Here is a 20,911-nt window from a genome sequence, read left to right on the forward strand (position 1 = left end):
TAGGAAGGCACTTTATAAAGTCATCTGCTTTTCCTACAATGAGTTGGTATCTCCTGTCCTTGCCTCCTTGATTAGTGGAAACACCTGGGAGCCCAGGAAATTTCACCAAGTGCTACGCATTTGGATGGGCAAGCCATTTCTCTCCATGCTTTCTGTCAGCAACACAGGAGTCAGGCTTAGAGAGCTGAGAGAAAGCCTTGGAGCTCAATCTTTATTCTCCTGTCAGTGAAATCCTTACCTGTGGTTTGCTGACACATTAGGTCTCCCCCAAGGCACAGAGTAATCCAATGCCTTCTCCTTTCAAACTGACAAGGGGGTCCTCTCTGGTGAACAGCTCTTCTTCCAGTGGCCTCCTTCCCAAGGCCTGTTGTAAGGGTTATGTGAGGCCTTCAATCCTAGAGAGGAGAAAATGTACCTGCCTTGTATCTTGCAATTTTTGATTCAAGTGAGAGCTTGGAAAGAAATAGACATCTTCAAATAAGAAACAGAATAAATAAGGATTTGAAGAGCCAGATCAAATTGAGACCTCAACGCACAGGATGAACACGACTTGGGGCATTTGATGCCAAATGTCAGATTCCTGACAAAGTAAATTCTAGATTCTTTTTTTGTTTTTTTTCTTGAGACAGAGTCTCACTCTGTTGCCAGGCTGGAGTGCAGTGGTGTGATCTTGGCTCACTGCAACCTCTGCCTCCCGAGTTCAAGCTATTCTCCTGCCTCAGCCTCCTGAGTAACTGGGACTACAGGCATGTGCCACCACACCCAGCTAATTTTTGTATTTTTAGTAGAGATGGAGTTTCACCATGTTGGCCAGGGTGGTCTCGATCTCTTGACCTCATGATCCTCCCGCCTCGGCCTCCCAAAGTGTTAGGATTACAGGCGTGAGCCACCGCACTCTGCCAGATTCTGTCTTTCTTCACTGTGTAAACCCTTCATAGATTTCCTGCTCTCTGTTCTTCCCAAATAGCCTAACCCCAAGGGAGAAATTGATCTCAGCAGCTCTTTTGGTGAAGTCAGTCTCCTTTTTGAATGTGAGAGGCAACATGGTCTGTAGAGCCCCAGGATCAAAGGACACTGTGTGGCCTCTTGACCCTGCATTGGTGTCTTTCTATTACTCACCTTCAACCAACAAATACACAAGGTACCTATGCACAGCACACATATATACCAGTGCTCACAGGACTGGGAGCAGGGGGAATAAGGCTGGTCAAGGTTTGTCCTGCCACCCATGAGCTCATATGCTTCCTGAGGAGACCAATATACAAACCGAGAAATGTCATTGTAGAGATAAGTGCAAACTTTATAGGTGTGAGTGATATTCGAAAGGGTTGACAACTGGCCAGGTGCAGTGGCTCACGCCTGTAATCCCACAGCACAGGGAGGCTGAGGTGGGAGGATCACTTGAGCCCAGGAGTTTGCGATCAGCCTGGGCAACACGGTGAAACCCCGTCTCTACAAAAAATACAAAAATTAGCTGGGAGTGGTGGCACATGCCTATAGTCCCAGATACTCAGGAGGCTGAGGTGGGAGGATTGCTTAAGCCCAGGAGGCAGAGAGAGCACCACTGCACTCACTCCAGCCTGGGTCAAAAAAAGCAACAATAACAAATACCAAATATTTGACACTTGTTAGAGTCACTGCAAAGACTGTTTCTTACAGCTGGGGCAGTGTGACTAAGACGTGCCAGATGGGCATAGGGCATTCTCTTTTGGATCCAGGCCCATCCTGAGGGTGGTGGGATGGACGTGAGGGAATGAGGTACCTCCCTCAGGCTGGCTGGGTGGCAGGCACTGTAGGACTGTGAGGGATTGAGCAGCCGAGGCAGTGGGACATAGGGAGGAGGGGATGAGGCCCAGGGCAGTGTAAGCATCCCATTGGTGTGGAAGTATTTCCACATTTTACCAATGATATTCTCTTTGACAAGCAATATCCCATGGAAATATACTGAGAGCAGTATCTATGTAACTAAACATATTTAGGAGACAAAGAACAAAAGTAAAAAGAAACAGGGGAAATTAAATTTGACATTTGTCTTACTCAGTGGGTCCAAAATGTTATCATTTCAACATGTAACTAATATCCAACTGATTAATGAGCGATTTCACTTTTTGTTGTTGCTGAACTCCAGCGTATATTTTCAGTTTAGGGCCTGCCACTTGTGGTTGCCATATTGCACAATACAGGTCTAGAAGGAAGGATTGTGAGGAAAGCAGTCCTCTGTGCTCCCTGGATTTTGGGGGAGGTGACCTTCCAGTTGCCTGAAATTTTCTGCAGGATCTGCCCGTGGTTTTCTTCTTTGATTAGCCCACCTGTAAACACACAGCGCCCTTAACAGGTGCAGAATTTACAATGAGACACAGTAGCTCTTTCAGCACTGAGCTCAATTACACTAATTGTCTGGCCTATTGCTCAGTGCTGCCTTCATTAGCAAACCAAAGGCTTAATTGCTCTTTTAAGCTCCTTTGAATTTTCAGACCCAATTTACCTGCAGCCTCCTGAAACTCAGGCACCCGAATTTACTAAGAATAAGTGGGGATTTGCTGTGTGCTGAGGCCTCGTTAGGCTCTTCTAGACGTGCATTTTCTTTTTTATTCAGCGATGTGAAATAATGGTCTTTTCTTTCTTTTGCCTTCCTCGCAGTGGGTGACACCTGCAGGCTGAAGCAGCATTTTTTGTACTTTAGCACCACCTTGTGGTTCAGCTGAAAAGAGTCTAGAAATGGGCCGCATCCATCTTAGGCTCATTGAGCATCATGAATAGTCTTGAAGGGCCATCTGGCTTTTGTTGTCTCCTTCAGCCTGAGAGGAAATGAGATTTGTTACTGAATAGGGAATGTCTCCTATAGGCTAAACCGCCTGCTGAGAAATCCGACGAGGTAATGGCTCCAATGTGAACTAAGCAGAGAGTCATGCAGAAACATCAATCCAGGCTGCCACTGTTCTCTATTATTTAGATTGAATCGTGTCTACTTTTCACAGATGACTCGGCTTAGCCAGGGAACTTGGCATCTCTGTCTCCTGTTACTGTAAAATGTGGCGTGATTGTTTTCAGCTGCTCCAAGTTAGGAATTAGCTCCTGGCCATTGGTGATACGTCCTGGAAACCGTGCTCACTTCATTGGAGCCACAACCCAGTCTGCAGCTGAATTTTATCAGCAGACATGTGGCTTTGGCCAGCATTGGTTGAAAACCAGTGTTAGAAAACTGGCAGATTGTGCAGCGGTTTTGCCAATATCCGTGGCCCAGTAATTTTTCTGTGAGTAACTTTTTGTACTTCCCTGTTACTTTACACCTGTACTCCCAAATTCCCTTATCATTTGTTCCTGCGCCAAAGGTGTATGAGTTTGCAATTTGCTTAAAGGCATGGAGAGGCTGTTTGACTAGCTTGTGGTCACTGGCAGATTCTTTTCTGTTTAATGTTTATTTTAGGTTTGGGGGTACATGCGAAGGTTTGTCACGTAAACACGTGTGTCACAGTGGTCTGTTGTACATATTAATACATCACCCAGGTTTTAAGCTCAGTACCCAATAGTTCCCTTTTCTGTTCCTCTCCCCACACTCCACTCAAGCAGACCCCAGTGTCTCCTTCTTAGTGTTCATGAGTTCTTCTTATTTACCTCTCACCTATATGTGAGAACACATGGTATTTGGTTTTCTGTTCCTGCTTGCTAAGGATGATAGCCTCCAGCTCTATCCTGTTCCCACAAAAATCATGATCTTATTCTTTTTTTTTTTGGCTGTGTAATATTTCACAGTGTGTATGTACCACATTTTCTTTATCCAGTCTGTCACTGATGAACATTTAGGTTGATTCCATGTCTTTGTTATTGTGAATAGTGCTGCAGTGAACATTCGTGTGCGTGTGTCTTTATGGGAGAATGCTTTATATTCCTCTGGTTATACAGCCAGTAATGGGATTGCTGGGTCAAATGGCAGTTCTGCTTTTAGTTCTTTGAGGAATCAGCATACTGCTTTCCACAATGATTGAACTAATTTACACTCCTTACCACTGTAAGTAATTAACTAACTTACCACTGTTAACAATGGACTACTTTATCCTGCAATTTCCTACTTAAAATATGTCATCAGATTTTTGCAAAGATGTGCTTGTACTCAGAGTGAAGAATAAAATCAGTATCTTGAGTCCCTGAGTCTCCAAGTGTCAGAAACTTAAGAGACCTGTGTAAGACCTGTGTAACTATTGTTAAACCAGTTCAAATCCAAGGTTTACCATTCTTTCACTGTGTAACTTGGGCAGAATGTCTATTGGTGAGCTTTCTGTGGCTGTTTCTTTTTCTCATTAAATGAATTAATAACGTATAAGGGCCTTATAACAGGGCCTGGGAGCTACTAAGGCCTCATTGATGATGACAGTCAGTGCTGGAAAGAGGTAAAGCAGGTGGGGATGCAAATTGACTCTGAAAGTGAGAGCCTCGCATGCCTGACTCTATCCCTGGGCCTGATGATGATGGTGATGGTGATGATGATAGTAGCTAACATTTCTATGGCATTATTTGGAGTGTTAATATCAGAGACATTTGAACTAGAGCGACTCCATTTGGAATAGGGGTTGGGTAAAATGAAACTGGGACCTGCTGGGCCGTATTCTCAGGAGGTTAGGCATTCTTAGTCATAGGATGAGCTAGGTGGTCAGCAGGACAGGTGTCACAAGACGCAAGTCACAAAGACCTTACTGATAAAACAGGATGCAGTAAAGAAGCCGGGCAAACCCCACTTTTGGGTGAAGAAAATGACTTCTGTTCATCCTCACTGCTCATTATATGCTAACTATAATACATTAACATGCTACAAGCCACTCCCACCAGCACCATGACAGTTTACAAATGCCATGGCAACATCCGACAGCCACCCAATAGGGTCTAAAAGGGGGAGGAACCCACAGTTCCAGGAACTACCGGCTTTTTTTTCTGGAAAAGTCATGAATAATCCACCCCTTGCTTAGCATATGATCATGAAATAACCATAAAAGCAGCCAACCAGCAGCCCTCGGGGCTGCTCTGGCTTTGGAGAAGACATTCTTTTATTCCTTTACTTTCTTAATAAACTTGCTTTCACTTTACTCTGTGGACTCACCCCAAGTTCGTTCTTGCATGAGATCTAAGAACCCTCTCTTGGAGTCTGGATCAGGCTTTTCTGGTAACATTAATGTCTTCCTTGTGTTCAATATAGGCCAAACAAACATTCTGAGGAGCAGCTGGATAGCCATGATCCAATCATCTCTCTCCTCCCATTCTGAGATTTCATGATGCAGGCTTCATTTCTGGGGTAAGGTATTGTGCTCTGGGCCCATGAGAAGACTTCATAAGAATAACAAACGAAGCTCTCATCCCATCATTGTGCCCATTTCCCCAAGGATTACCTGAGGCGATATTTGAATAGTGACTATAGGGGAGAAAATGGTCAGTGTGCAAGAGACTTGCCTGGGTAGATAGCAAAGAACGATTTGTGAGTTGGGTTGTCACTGAACCAGAATAGGTTCAGAAAGGCTCCATGCTGCTGCGTGGTTAGAGATGATTTATAGACAGAAAGAGGAAAGTTATGTACAGAAAATGGAAATGAGGTACAGAAACAGCCAGATTGATTACAGCTTGGCGTTTGCCTTCTTTGAATACAGTTTGAACAGCTGGCCTGTGAGTGGCTGAAACTTGGCGATTGGTATTAGAGTAGGTTTCACTCTGTTTACACACCAATCGGGTTTACAGTTCACTATGTATGGGGAAAGCTTTAGGCCAAACTTAAAATATGTAAGAAGGCAGCTTTAGGCTAACCTTAATTTAACAATAGGCTTAGAACTGAGGGGAGAAAGGACAGCCAAAAGTGGTAGACCGCAGAGTTCCAGGGACAAGTTTCTGTGACTTCATGACATTTGGCTGAGCTCAACCTTACTGACCCTTCCTTGTCTGACGAGTGAGCTGGGGGTCCCTTGTTCCAGAGTGGAGGTCCAAGATGTCAAGAAATGTACATTTATCTACAGGATTTTATTTACTTATTCAAACAAAGGCGAAGAACAATCATTACAACTAACAAGGTCAAACAACTTATGTCCCCTCCTTCAGTCCCCAAAGTTAATGGTTTTCTGTGTTTAACTTCCCCTTTCCTCCCAGAGTCAGAGTGTACCTACAATTTCAGATATTAAGTAAAAACAGACACAGCTTCTGCCTATGCAGCCTCCTGGATCAGAGGCAACACAGTGGAGTTCTGTCTGTTCTTGGCCCCAACATTCACCTTTTTGCTAAGGCTCGTGGGCTGCCATCACACTTGGTGGCGGGGTGTGTGTATGTGTGTGTGTGTGTGTGTGCATGCATGCACATGCCTGTGTGCACAAGGGATGTAAGTGGCATAGAAAAAACCTCTGAAATAAAACTTTCTTCCCACTAGGTGGCCTCAGCACCTGTAGTTCTGTGTGAATCTCTCCTTCCAGTTAAGGCATTGGCAGGTCTTAAAAGTATAATTCTGCTAAGGAAGCAATTTAAGCTTTCATTTGCGACTTTATTTTTATTATAAAAGTACATATGACTGGGTATGGTGGCTCAGGCCTGTAATCCCAGCACTTTAGGAGGCCGAGGCAGGCAGGTCACCAGGTCAAGAGATTGAGACCAGCCTGGCCAATATGGTGAAACCCCGTCTCTACCAAAAATACAAAAATTAGCCTGGCACGGTGGTGCACACCTGTAGTCCCAGCTACTAGGGAGGCTGAGGCAGGAGAATTGCTTGAACCCGGGAGGCGGAGGTTGCAGTGAGCTGAGATTGCACCACTTCACTCCAGCCTGGCAACAGAGTGAGACTCTGTCTTGGGAGAAAAAAAAAAAAAAAAAGTACATATTACATGAGTTCTGTGGAAGGTAAATTTTAATGAGGTGGGTGATATGAAATTCAGGTATTTCCCTGAAGGAAAATATCAACATGCAAATACTGCAGGGGAAAGGAATATTCCTTCTCATCTGCAATGCACAGTATGTCAAGATGGACAGATGACTGATGGCTGGAGTCTATTAGCAGAAATATTGCCTCACAGGCAGCATGCTCGGAAGACAGAGTATTTGCCTAGTATTTATTTTTTATTTAACTTGGGCTACAAGCCAGCAATTTGGTCCAGGCTCTTATATTGACCCTTGCAGGCAGAAGAGGAGGTTTAGTGCTTGAGATGTCTTTCCCAGAGCTGGATCTTAAGGACAAGTTCAAATTTTGATGAGGGGGCAGACTTGGGGCCAACATCAGCCAGTAAGTCATAGACCAAACCATTGTAAAATAAGGCCTAGTTGAATGATAAGTGAAGAGCTAAGCATCAGGCCACATATTTGGGGGCGGCTGGGTAGAACATAGCAGGGTCATCAGTCTCTCTGACTCTCCTTTGAATATTCTACAGTCTAGAAACAAACAAGGAGGGCTAAGAAATTGAAACTCCTGTTTTCATAGGAGACACAGTAGGAGTCACACCCTTACTCCTTGCTTTCCTAAGTGTGTTAGTTAGGATGTTTGGATGATATTTCCTATCTCATGTAAAAGCAAGTTGTAACTCAGGGCAATTCTGAGGCTAGTAATTGATGCCATCAGATACTCAAGTTTGGTTTCAATTGATGCCAGCAAGTATTCAAGTTCTATCTTTGTGCTCTGCCATTGTCAGTATGCTGGCTGTTGTCATCAAAAATATTGTCTTACGGTAACAAGATGGCTGCCATAGCACCAAGCATCACTGTCTCACACAATCCCAATGAAAGGCAAAAAGAAAAAAAGTGAGGAGTGGGAGTTTCTTATGCACTATTTTTTTATGAGGAAGGGAAGCATATCTCAGAAGCCCCTTGAAGATTTGTTCTTGCATACTGTGGCCTGAATAAGTCACATGTTTATGCCCTAGCTGTGACAGTCTCTGGAGTGAGAGGTGAACTTTACCAGCAGAGGAGGAGTGGGGCAATGTAGTCAATAGACAACTAAATATCTGAAGCATGGGGCAAGAATCTTTTTTTTTTTTTTTGAGACGGAGTCTCGCTCTGTCGCCCAGGCTGGAGTGCTGTCGCCGGATCTCAGCTCACTGCAAGCTCCGCCTCCCGGGTTTATGCTATTCTCCTGCCTCAGCCTCCCGAGTAGCTGGGACTATAGGCGCCCGCCACCTCGCCCGGCTAGTTTTTTGTATTTTTTAGTAGAGACGGGGTTTTAGCATGTTAGCTAGGATGGTCTGGATCTCCTGACCTCGTGATCCGCCCGTCTCAGCCTCCCAAAGTGCTGGGATTACAGGCTTGAGCCACCGCGCCCGGCCTGGGGCAAGAATCTTAATATCTCTGTCCTCAGTTTTCTTTACCCATAAATTGGTGTTTCAGAGTTATGTTCTCAACAGAATGCCTGATACACAAGACAAAGTCAATGCCTGATACACAAGACAATGTTAATCAAAGCATGTTCTTACATTTCCAGCATCCATAGTTCAAGAATTTCAGGAAGCTGTTGCTGCAATAGTCATGTGTTCTTTGGTTATGAAGTCCAGACAGGACAAATGATGGGAGAAAGTGATCTTGACTTAGATAGAGTCAGCCCCTTCCCACTAGATCTCATGGCAACATGAGGGTGAAGTAGTGATGGGGAACAGAGAGTGGGGAACAATAAACCATACAAGGAAAAAAAAGACCAGGTTTTGAATGCTTTCTATTAATACGTGCAAAGTGCTACAAAAGCGTGCATGTTTCCAAAATCCAAATCATGATCCCACTTAGGAAGTTGATGCCCCTATCTCAGTTGCCCTTACATATGAATGATGTTTCAAGTAGCGTCATTACAAAACAGGGAGGCACTGGGGTGATAATTCATGAAGATGTGAGCAGAGCTAACTCCCTCATGCTAATAATGTGGAAGCTTATACATTCATATGTGTCCATCCCAGCTGGAAGGCTCAAGAGACCATTGATATGGTACCTTGAGAATCCCCAAGTGGCTGGGAACAGTTGGGATGCTCAAAGGGAGATAGATACTTTTAATATGCAAAAAAGGGAAGAAAAAGGAAAATACGGTTTTGGAAATCATAATTAAAGTATTCTTCTAGGCATGCATGATCAATTTGTGTTAAAAATCATTAGGTGGGCCAGGTGCGGTGGCTCATGCCTGTAATCCCAGCACTTTGGGATTGGGAGGCTTAGGTGGGCGGGTCATCTGAGGTCAAGAGTTCGAGACCAGCCATGGCCAACATGGTAAGACCTGTCTTTACTAAAAATACAAAAATTAGCTGGATGTGGTAGCTGGCACCTGTAATCCCAGCTACTTAGGAGGCTGAGACAGGAGAAACCCTTGAACCTGGGAGGCGGAGGTTGCAGTGAGCCGAGACTGGGCTACTCCAAACCAGCCAGGGCAACAGAGTGAAGACTCCATCTCAAAAAAAGAAAAAAAAAAAAAAGGTGGCTAGCTGAAGGAGAATGGAACATTTCCATCATGGCAAAGTTTTACCACACAGACACATGCACAGATACACGGGGAAAACTTGCACAAAGCGAAAGCACGACATGATATTAGACCATCATCACATCGATCCAGGGGCCAGGCTCAGCATTATCAACTTGTGCTAAGATATGATTATGTCTTCTGATGTGATGTTACTTGAGCCCATTGAGCCTTTAGACTGAACAGGAATGGCTAAACAACACTGTAAGACAGCAGCAAAGACAAATCCAAACCCAGAAGGTGGAACATTCTCCGGGATCATCGAAACTATCTATTTCACAAGTCTGGGTGAATGAACTAGATTAAAAAAGACTAAAAAGGAAAAATGAAAAAGTGTAATGCCCTCATTGTTCTAAGTGGGATATTGGTTTGAAAAAACAGCTAAAAGACATTTTGGGGTCAATTAGGAAAATCTGAATGTTGTCTGGATATTAGTTGAAATAATAAAGTAGAGATCACTGACGGAAGAAATAGGCAATAAAATAGTATATGACCTCATTTCAGTTAAACACACATAATTTGTACATATATACAGAAAAACAACCCAGAATGACAGTCAGTAAGCTGTTAACAATGGTGTTCTCTGCAAGGCAGAAATGTGACGTTTTTATTTTTAAAGCTATACTTGCTTCTACTTCATTATTTTCTACTCTACATGTGTTCTGTTCCTGTAATAACAGTTTATTTTAAAAGGTAAAAATTACATACAAAGCAGGGAGAAAATAGAAAAACACATATTGTTTAATTCTTAATTTTGCTGAAATCTGGCTTAGTCTAGAAAAATGAGGAGCAGCTTTATTCTTTATTGTCACTGCCCCTTTTCATCTCAGGAGCAATTGTGGAAGCTTCTAGCAATGGTGGCCTGTTTTCTGTGACTGTCACGCAACTATAATCAATCTGGCTACTTTCACCCAGCAGTGACATTTTCTCAGTCGGTTTCCTGGAACATATTTTGAAGTCTAAGAACTTCCAGTACAAAGCACATGCAGTGTTTTTGCTTTTTAATAGTTAGAATGAACAGCCTTTCCCACCCCTGCTCAAAAAAATCCGAGCCACAGAATCACAAAGTGATTCCAGCACAGACAGCCAGGTCATGGACAGGTACATGGGTCTCCTGATGCAGGAGCCTGGGTTTCTTTCTTCCAATTAGTTAATTAACTCATATATATTTCATATATATGTATTATCTATTGTATGTGGGTACTGAAGGAATACAGAAAAACGGTGCTATTCCTGCCCACGATGCTTGACCTTCTCTTAGAGGAGTGCTTTGTTGGGAATGCCTCCCTTGGGTTCGAAAGACCTTTGTTTTTTTAAACAATAAACTAAAAATCTAAATATGCTTTGATATGAATTTTCTTATGTCACAGGAGGGATTCTTAGTTCAACATCAATGTTCAATTACAGGGACAAAAATGTTCCTCCCTCCTTTTTCCTGGGAAAGTCAATTTTCCAATGGTTACGTGTGAAGAAATAAAAGAGAAAGAGCTCTGTGCGAAATCAGGGCTTCTGTCGGAACCACAGAGCATCCTAGGGAAAATGTTCTTTACTGCCTTATTGGACAGCAAATAGCACTTTTAAGAGATTTAGGGACTCACTGTTTCTTGGACGGATCATTTTGTAAGTATTTCTTAAATGAGTATTGCAGACAGAAGCCACAAGTCAGGTACGGCTGGAATGAGAAAGACTAGGCTCAGCATTTAACTTTTAATCTTTTTTATTTTTCATAGCAGGAGAACTATCCCCAGAAGGACAGAACTGGACATGGAAACAGATTGTCCCAATAAATGACATCGATTATTTCAGCAGCACAGGCAGGGCTTGGATCATAGCTCTTGTTTTTCTGGAACACTGTATTTTAGTATTTTATATCTTTATAAAATTACATTCTATTATAACCCAAAGTGTAAGAAAAATATCCGCAAGTCCATATTGATTAGAGTGAATGATTGAATAAGTTAATAAATGGGGAAGAAGGGACAAATCTATGTGGAAGAATTCAAAAAAATTTATATAGGTAAACGTATGTAGGTAAAACTGCCTTAAGAGAGGTGACGCATAACCCCCACTCCTTAAATGTGGAGTTTGCATAGTGACTTCCTTCTGAAGAGCACAGTATCAAAAGGGAGAGGGGGAAAAAGAGTGTCTTTACAGTGGAGAAATCTGACAAATATTACTTTAGCCAATGTACCAAGGTAAACATCAGCAGTCATATCAACAGTATGTGCCTTTAATGTGCTGCGATAAAGGTATCACTTATCTATGTGATCTTCCTCCCCTAAAACCTGTAACTCTAGTCTAATCCTGAGAAAAACATCAGACAAATCTCAGTAGTGGGTGCATCCTACAATATATCTAATCAAGACTCCCCAAAACTGTCAAGATCATTAACAATAAAGAAAGACTAAAAAACTGTCACAGCCAAGAGGAGCCTAAGGGGACATGATAACTAAAGGTAACGTGAGATCCTAGATGAGATTCTGGAAGAGAAAAAGGGTATCAGGAAGTCTTTAATGTATTGTACTACTGACTCTTCTTTTTTTTGAGACAGGTTCTCACTTTGGGAGTTCAGTGGCACAATCTTGCCTCATTGCACCCTCGACCTCCTGGGCTCAAGTGATCCTCCCACCTCAGCCTCCTAAGTAGCTGGGACTCCAGAAGTACACCACCATGCCTGGCTAAGTTTTGTATTTTTTGTAGAGACAGAATTTTGCCATGTTACTCAGGCTGGTCTCGAACTCCTGAGCTCAAGCGACCCACCTGCCTTGGCCTCTCAAAGTGGTAGGGTTACAGGTGTGAGCCACCATGCCAGCCTTATTGCACTTTTGACTTTAATAATTTATCAACATTGGCTTATTAATTGTAACAGATGGGCTATAATGTAAGATGTTAATTGAAACTGTGTGGGGCAGGCATAGAGGAACTCTTTGTATTATCTTCTCATTTTTTGGGTAAATCTAGAAGTAAAATCTATTCTAAAAGTGTATGTTTTTGTTTTTAATTTAATTTTTGTTTATTCATTTATTTATTTTAGACAGAGTCTTGCTCTGTCACCCAGGCTGGAATGCAGTGGTGTGATTTAGGCTCACTGCAACCTCCGCCTCCTGGGTTCAAGTGATTCTCCTGCCTCAGCCTTGCAAGTAGCTGGGATTACAGGTGCATGCCACCACGCCCGGCTAATTTTTATATTACTGGTAGAGATGGGGTTTCACTATGTTGGCCGGGCTAGTCTTGAACTCCCGGTCTCAAGTGATCTGCCTGCTTCGGCCTCCCCAAGCATTGGGATTACAGTTGTGAGCCACTGTGCCCAGCCTTAAAAATAAGGTGTATGTTTTTAAAAGTGCATTCTCTACCAAGAGAAGGCTGGGGAGCTCATGTATTAGATCTTACAGCTGAGCCCTGGGAACGACTATCCTGGGATATACAGGAAATATTTAGGTGGCCATGGAATACCGCAGCAGCCTCCAACATTTCTGGCACCAGGGGCCAGTTTTAGTGGAAGACAATTTTCCTCAGACTGTGGGGAGGAGGGATGGTTTCCAGATGATTCAAGCACATTACATTCATTGTACACTTTATTTCTATCATTTTTACATTGTAATACAGAATGAAGTAATTGTACAACTCTCCTTGATGTAGAACCAGTGGGAATGCTGAGCGTGTTTTCCTACAACTAGACGGTCCCATCTCGGGGGCACAGGGGAAGCAACGACAGATTATCAGGCATTAGATTCTCCTGAGGAGTGTGCAACCTAGCTCCCTCACATGAGCAATTCACAGCAGGGTCCACGCTTCTGTGAGAATCTAATGCCACTGATCTGATAGGAGGTGGAGCCCAGGTGGTAATGCGAGTGATGGGGAGCAACTGTAAGTACGGATGAAGCTTTGCTCACTTGCCTGCCGCTCGTCTCCTGCTGTGCAGCCTGATTCCTAACAGGCCACCAACTGGTACCTCTAGATTACTGTATATGGCAACACAGTCACTTTTTAAAATTTTTGTGGGTAATAGTAGGTGTACATATTCATAGGATACATGATATGTTTTGATACAGGCACACGATGTGAAATAAGCACATCATGGAGAATGGGATATCCATCCCCTGAAGCATTTATCCTCTGAGTTACAAACAATCCAATTACATTCTTTGAATTATTTTAAAATATATAATTAAGTTATTATTTACTCTAGTCACCCTATTGTGCTATCAAATGATAGGTCTAATTCATCTCTTTTTTTGTGCCCATTTACAATCCCCACTTTCTCCCCAGCACCCCGCTACCCTTCCCAGCCTTTGATAGCCATCCTTCTACTTTCTATGTCCATGGACACAGTCACTTTTTTTTTTTTTTTTTAATGGAGTCTCGCTCTGTCACCCAGGCTGGAGTGTAGTGGCGTGATCTCGGCTCATGGCAACCTCCGCCTCCCAGGTTCAAGAGATTCTCCTGCCTCAGACTCCTGAGTAGCTGGGATTACAGGTGTGTACCACCATGCCCGGCTAATTTTTGTATTTTTAGTAGAGATGGGGTTTCACCATGTTGGCCAGGCTGGTCTCAAACTCCTGACCTTGTGATCTGCCCACCTCAACCTCCCGAAGTGCTGGGATTACAGGTGTGAGCCACCACGCCTGGCCCACAGTTACTTTTTAATGGCTCTGTGTGTGTGTGTGTTTAGAAGATTAGCTTTGTGGGATGTTATATAGATAACCTAAATAGTGTATGTGAAATTAATGGGCCTTTTGTATAGTTTATTTTTAAATAGCATTTTTTTTTTCTGATTACAGAGATAATATATTTACCTTAAAAATTTTAAAAGTATCAAAAAATTCAAGGAAAAAAATTTTAAAACCAACTACTATAGTCCGAATGTTTGTGTTGAATGCATATGTTGAAATCCTAACCCCCAAGGTGATGGTATTAGGAGGTGGGGCATTTGGGAGGTGATTAGTCCAAGAGGATGGAGCCCTCATGGATGGGATTAGTGTCCTTATAAAAGCCTTGAGTGAACCGGTGTACCCCTTCCACCTTGTGGGGACGCAGGAGGTACAGGGAGAGGGTGCCATTGATGAATGGGAAAGCGGGCTCTCACCAGACACTGAAATCTGCTGGCACCTTGATTTTGGGCTTCTCAGCCTCCATAATTGTGAGAGATAAATTTCTGTTGTTTATAAGCCATGCAATCTAAGACATGTTGTTAGCCCAAATGGACTAAAAAGCCCAAACCATCTCAAAATAAAAATATTTCAATGCACAAGACATTGAAGACGTGTGATAGGAAATGAGTGATTTTCATCGATAGTGGCTCTCCCACAGGGCTTTTCTCAAAGGCCTGCAGCCAGCAGCATAAGAAGACCCCAGTTCCCTGTGCCCTCCTGCTCTTGTGGCCATGTCCCTAGCATGAGGGGGAGAATTGCTAGTTAAATTATCTGTGATTAATTTTACTCCAGACCTCAGTAGGCCAACAACTGTTAATAATGTGATTACCATTTGCCCTTTCTAGCAAATAGAATATGTGAAAACTGATAGTAAGTATATTATTATCATTTAGTGTACTAAAGTCATACACTTATTTGAATATTAAAAAAAAATTATTTTTTCTTACTCAAGACTATTGTAGGAAAACCAAAGAAAGTGTATTGAGAGGTTCCAATAGGGTTATGCATATGAAAGGAGTTTTAAATAGCTAAGTACACAATGTGTGTGTGTGTTTTTTTTTTTCTTTTCATTTTCTTACTTTTACTATTGCTGTGCTCTAGATGCTCATGTCCTCCTTCCCCCAAATTCATATGTCGAAATCCTTACCCCCAATGTGACAGTATGAGGAAGTGGTAAATGGGGCCTTTGGGGATAATTGGGTAATGAGGGTGGAGACCTCATGCATCAGATTAATCTCCTTATAAAAGAGATTCAAGAGAGACCCATCATCCCTTCCACCATGTGAGGACACCAAGAAGGCACCATCTATAAAGCAGGCTCTCGACCAGGCGTGGTGGCTCACGCCTGTAATTCCAGCACTTTGGGGTCCGAGGTGGGTGGATCACCTGAGGTTGGGAGTTCGAGACCGGCCTGACCAACATAGAGAAACCCCATCTCTCCTAAAAATACAAAAAAGTTAGCCGAGCATGGTGGCACATGCCTGTAATCCTAGCTACTAGGGAGGCTGAGGTGGGAGAATAGCTTAAATCCAGGAGGCAGAGGTTGTGGTGACCCGAGATCACACCACTGCACTTCAGCCTGGGCTACAGAGCGAGACTCTGTATCAAATAAATAAATATAAAATAAAAACAAAAATAAAAAAAATAAATCAGGCACTCACCAGACATTGAATCTGCTGATGGTTAATGTTAGACTTTCTTGTTTCCAGAACTGTGAGAAATAAATTTTTAAATTTCTGTTGTTTCTAAGCCACTTAGTTTGTGATATTTTCTTATAGCAGCCCAAACAAAGATGACTATACCAGGGGATAGTAAATGTTTTCTATAAATATCAGATAGGAAATATTTTAAGCTTTATGGGCCATGTGGTCTTTGTTACAACTACTCATCTCTGCCTTTGTAGCATGAAGTCAAGCAGATATAATACAAATGGACATGGCAGTATTCCAATAAAACTTTACTGATAAAAACATGTAGTAGGCCAGATTTGGCCAGAGGGCCATAGTTTGCCCAGGCCTGCTATACATTCAGGGCCTGGTCTATATTCAGGTTAGTATGCTATTCTGGACAAATTGGCATTAGTAGCTTTAATGTGTGAAATGAAGTTGAAGGCAGTGAATGGGCTCAGAGGTGATATCAGAGGTAAGAGAGGGAAGGTGGGGAACTTTCCTCACTGGAAGGTTACTATCATCAAGGTGTTCCTAAGGAGATGGTATGGTACTTAAAACCCAGAGCCTTCACGATTGCCCTGTAAAGAGGATCTCTTGGGATGTGCTGCAGGAGCTCATGACACAAACTCTTACCAAAGCCTTCCTTTCCTCTTGGGATCTCTGCTCATTCCACTGCCATTTTCATGCTCTCCATATTCTCTTTGGAAATCCAGCCCACCAAGGACGGTAGACACTTCTAATTTTTGTCATAAAACCTGTGAGACAGAGCTGGAATAGTCAGAAGAAGACTTTTCTAGCGGTTAGGGGGATTACCAAAGGGAAATAAGCCTGGCGAGGTGGCTCACGCCTGTAATCCTTGCATTTTGGGGACTGAGGCAGGAGGATTGCTCGAGCCCAGGAGTTCAAGACCAGCCTGGGCATGGAGCAAAACCTCATCTCTAAAAAAAAAAAAAAAAAAAAAAAAAAAAATATATATATATATATATATATATATATATTTAAAAATTAACTGGTGGCATGCTCCTATGGTCCCAGCTACTCCAGGGGCTGAAGCTACAGTTGTGCCACTGCACTCCAGCCTGGATGGTGACAGAGTGAGACACTGTCTCAAACAAGCAACAAAACAATACAATACAAAACAACAACAACCACAATAACAAAACCCAAAAGGGAAACTAACTCCAGAGAGTGCTTTGAATCTGCTCCTGACGCAAGAGGGATCGTGCTCACTTGGGATGGGGGAGTGGGGTGGTGCCATACCAGTTCCAACTGTGGAGGCTCCAGAAAAAGACATGATGCCAGGAAACTATTTTCTTTTCCTTTTCCACTTGATTCCTCACCTGCTTTTAAATGTTTCTAAGCTGTTATTCTGATGTGGTAGTGGGGGGAGCGGTGGCTGCAGTGATGAGAGGAGGATTGGCAAGAATCACTAGACATGTCTATATGCACAGGCACCTCCCCCTTAACACTGCCTACCCCTGCTCTTCACCTCACAAAGCACTGAGAACCTCAGGAAGACTGTGCCAAGGAAATATTCATCCCAAAGAGTCCTTGACTTATGTAGTGGATTCAGCGTTATGGAAACACTTGTGTATTTATTTATTTACTCATTTATTTTTAGAGGTGAATAACTTTTTATATGGTGATAAATATTTCTACTTATTGCCTGACAAGGACCCATTAGTCTCTGAAGTGAGTTCTTTTTCTTTGTACAGGCTGCTTCAAATTTTGAGCTAACGTGACTTTAAGCCCTAAGAGGTGACTCAATAGTCTGGTTCCCTTTATAATGATAGCTTGAAATCTTGCCCATTTATATGGTCCAGTACAGTCTTGCTCTTAGTCAGCTTGGACTCCCACAACCAAACACAGGCTGGGTGGCTTATGCAACACGTATTTATTTTTCAGTTCCAGTGACAGGAAAAGTCCCAGATCAGGGTGCCAGCGTGGTCAAGTTCTGTGAGGGCTCTCTTCCTAGCCTGCAGATGGCTGCCTTCTTACTGTGTGTTCAGATGGCAGGGAGAGAGAGAGAGAGAGAGAGAGAGAGAGAGAGAGAGAGAGAGAGAGAGAGAGAGAGTGTGAGTGAGAGCGAGAGCTCTTGAGCAAGCTGGGGTCTCTTTCTCTTCTTATAAGGACACTAAACCCATCATGGGTGCCCCACAGTCATGACCTTATCCAAATCTACTTACATTCCAAAGTCTCCACCTCCAAATACCATCACATTGAGGGTTAGGACTTCAGGATATGAAGTTTGGGGGACAGAAACACTCAGTCTGTAACATTTAACTTCATTCTGTTTGACCTGTAGAATTTCTTTTAAAGATCACCTTGTACCTACGACTTCCTATTTTATAAGTCTCAAATGGTATTTCGCCAAATCCAAAGCTTTTCTTATCTTACAGAATATTTGCTACAAACTATTTTTGTCAAAACCTTCTCTTGGAACAATAATCTAGAAGTATCCCTACTTGATCCTCTTTCTATTACCTGTATCTGCTAGGGATGACCATCCCATCTTCCAAAGTTCCTTAGGGCTTGCCTGATTTAAAGTAATAAACTAAGCATATGGAGGATGGGGTCTCTACACTAGAATGTGTACCCCCAACTTTCCAACATATTACCTCACTGTCCAAGAGACAAAAAAATTGTATCAGTCCGTTACGTATTAGAACGTGAACTCGGCTACATTAGTTGCAAGACAAAGACACAGTTTGGCATTTTTAAAGCTCATAACTTTTTGGTCAAGATAGAAACCAAAGAAAAAGAAAAATTCTGAGATGATGCTGCCATGCATTTCCTTGGCTAAGTCAATCACTGTATGATCTTGTCGAAAGGTAGAGTTAGGTCAAATGCACATAGCTAGTAACTATTCCTCTAATGACATGTCAGAGTCATTTGGAACAAATCTAAGTTTTAATTTGGCTGAAGAGGGAGTGAGTTATTGGGAGAAGTTTGCTCTACCAGGACATCAGCAGTGGAGATAAGAACTGAGGTTTCCTAGGAGATCTGAGAGGTACTGGTTTGGGAATATTTTGCTATTTGAACAGATATCTAAAGATTTATGAATTTGGATTAAGGTCCTCCATATATTTATGAACAAAGAGAAAGTTGAATCATGGCACATGAGTTCAGGAGGAGAAATATAAGAAAAAGCTGTTCTTGCCTTCTGTAAGTTAAATTAAGACACCGTAAGAATGTTCAGTAAGGATGGACATTTCAGATACTGATGTCCTAAAGGAAATGATGTTTGTGTTGTATTATCACTAAAGGTCAAACCTGGCCTTGGCTAGAGAGAGGTAAAAACAAAATCAGAACTGAGGGCTCCTGATTTCCGGGACTGGACTTTCCCCTACACCCTGTTGACATGTAAGACATGAAAATCTAAAACTTCTTGTGGAAGATCCAAATATGCTTTAATTTACTGCTGGATCTCCTTGCTCTATTTACCTAAAGAAAAAGAAAAAAAGAGATAAACCTTGGCACCAAAAATGTAAATAAATTACCTATACATCATTTTGTAAAGGTAAAACTATAATTTAATCTATATGAGCAAACATAAACATTCCTATATTCCAATTTTACTTCTAAATTTTACTAAATACAATTTAAAAATTTAAAACTTTTAATTGTAGATTTACATATACTTGTAAGAAATACTGCAAAGAGAGTTCATATGTTGCTTCCCAGCTTCTCCCACTGGTAATTTTTTTTTTTTGAGACAGAGTCTTGCTCTCTTGCCCAGGCTGAAGTGTAGTGGCACGATCTTGGCTCACTGCAACCTCCGCCCCCCAGGTTCAAGCCATTCTCCTCCCTCAGCCTCCCAAGTAGCTGGGATTACAGGTGTGCACCACCACGCCTGGCTAATTTTTGTATTTTTAGTAGAGAAACAGTTTCATGATGTTGGCCAGGCTGGTCTTGAACTCCTGACCTCAGGTGTGCTGGGATTACAGGTGTGAGCCACTGCACCCAGCCAACATCTTGCATAATTATGGCATAACATCATAATCAGGAAATTAACATTGCTACAATCCATTGGGCTTGTTCAGATTTCAGTAGTTTTACATGCACTTTGTGTGTGTGTGTGTGTGTGTGTGTGTGTGTATTTTGTTCTATGCAATTTTACCACATTTTTGGAATGGTAGGACTACCACAGTCAAGATAAAAAACAGTTATATCCCAAGGAACCCTGGTACTACTTTTTATTGCCACAGTCACTTTCCTCCCAGCCACTCCTTAAGTCATGATAACCATAAATAAAGCTTCTGTGAACATCTATGCATAGGTTTTAGTATGAACATAAGTTTTCATTACTCTGGGATAAATGCCCAAGATTGTAAAATTGCTAGGTCACACGGTAATTGCATAATTAGTTCTGTAAGAAACTGCTATACTCTTTTTTTAAGAGTGGCTGTACAATTTTATATTCCCACCAGCAACATATGAGTGATATATTTTCTCCACATCCTCACTGGCATTTGGAGTTACCACTATTTTTTGTTTTATCCCCTTTGATAGGTATGTAGTGATATCGATTTTAATTTGTATTTCCCTAGTGGTCAATGATGTTAAACATCTTTTCATGTGCTTATTTGCTGCCTGTATACCCTCTTCAGTGAACTAGCTATTCATGGCTTTTGCTCCTTTTCTAATTATTTATTTCTAATTGTTTGATTTTTTCACTGTTGAGTTTTGAACAATACAACTTCTTTGCTGGATGTGTGGTTTGCAAATATTTTTCTTCTAGTCTGTAGCTTGTCTTTTCATCCTCTTTACAGGATATTTCACAGGGAAAAAGTTTTGCTTTTTGTTTTATGTTATCTTTGATGAAGTCCAGTTTACCAATTTTTTTTGATGGATCATGCTTTCAGTGGCTCACTTTATTTTTATCCCTATCTGTTTTCTTGAGGTATGCATATTTGCAGCCAAAAGGAAGACTTTGTGTAGAACACTGTTGTGAGTTCCCTGTGTTTTTTGCACATTCAGCAATTTACTCATGTTGGGTAAACTTGGATTGTTTGCTTTACAGCCAGTGGTGCAGCACAGGTGATGTCTGGAGGTCTGGTAATTACCAGCTGCATTTATTAAGATATTTTCCTGCTGCTCTCACAATTTAAGTTCTTTCTCAGGCTTTGTAATGGTTCTGATTTTGG

This window comes from Chlorocebus sabaeus, chromosome 9 (assembly GCF_047675955.1).
Source record: "Chlorocebus sabaeus isolate Y175 chromosome 9, mChlSab1.0.hap1, whole genome shotgun sequence".
NCBI lineage: Eukaryota > Metazoa > Chordata > Mammalia > Primates > Cercopithecidae > Chlorocebus > Chlorocebus sabaeus.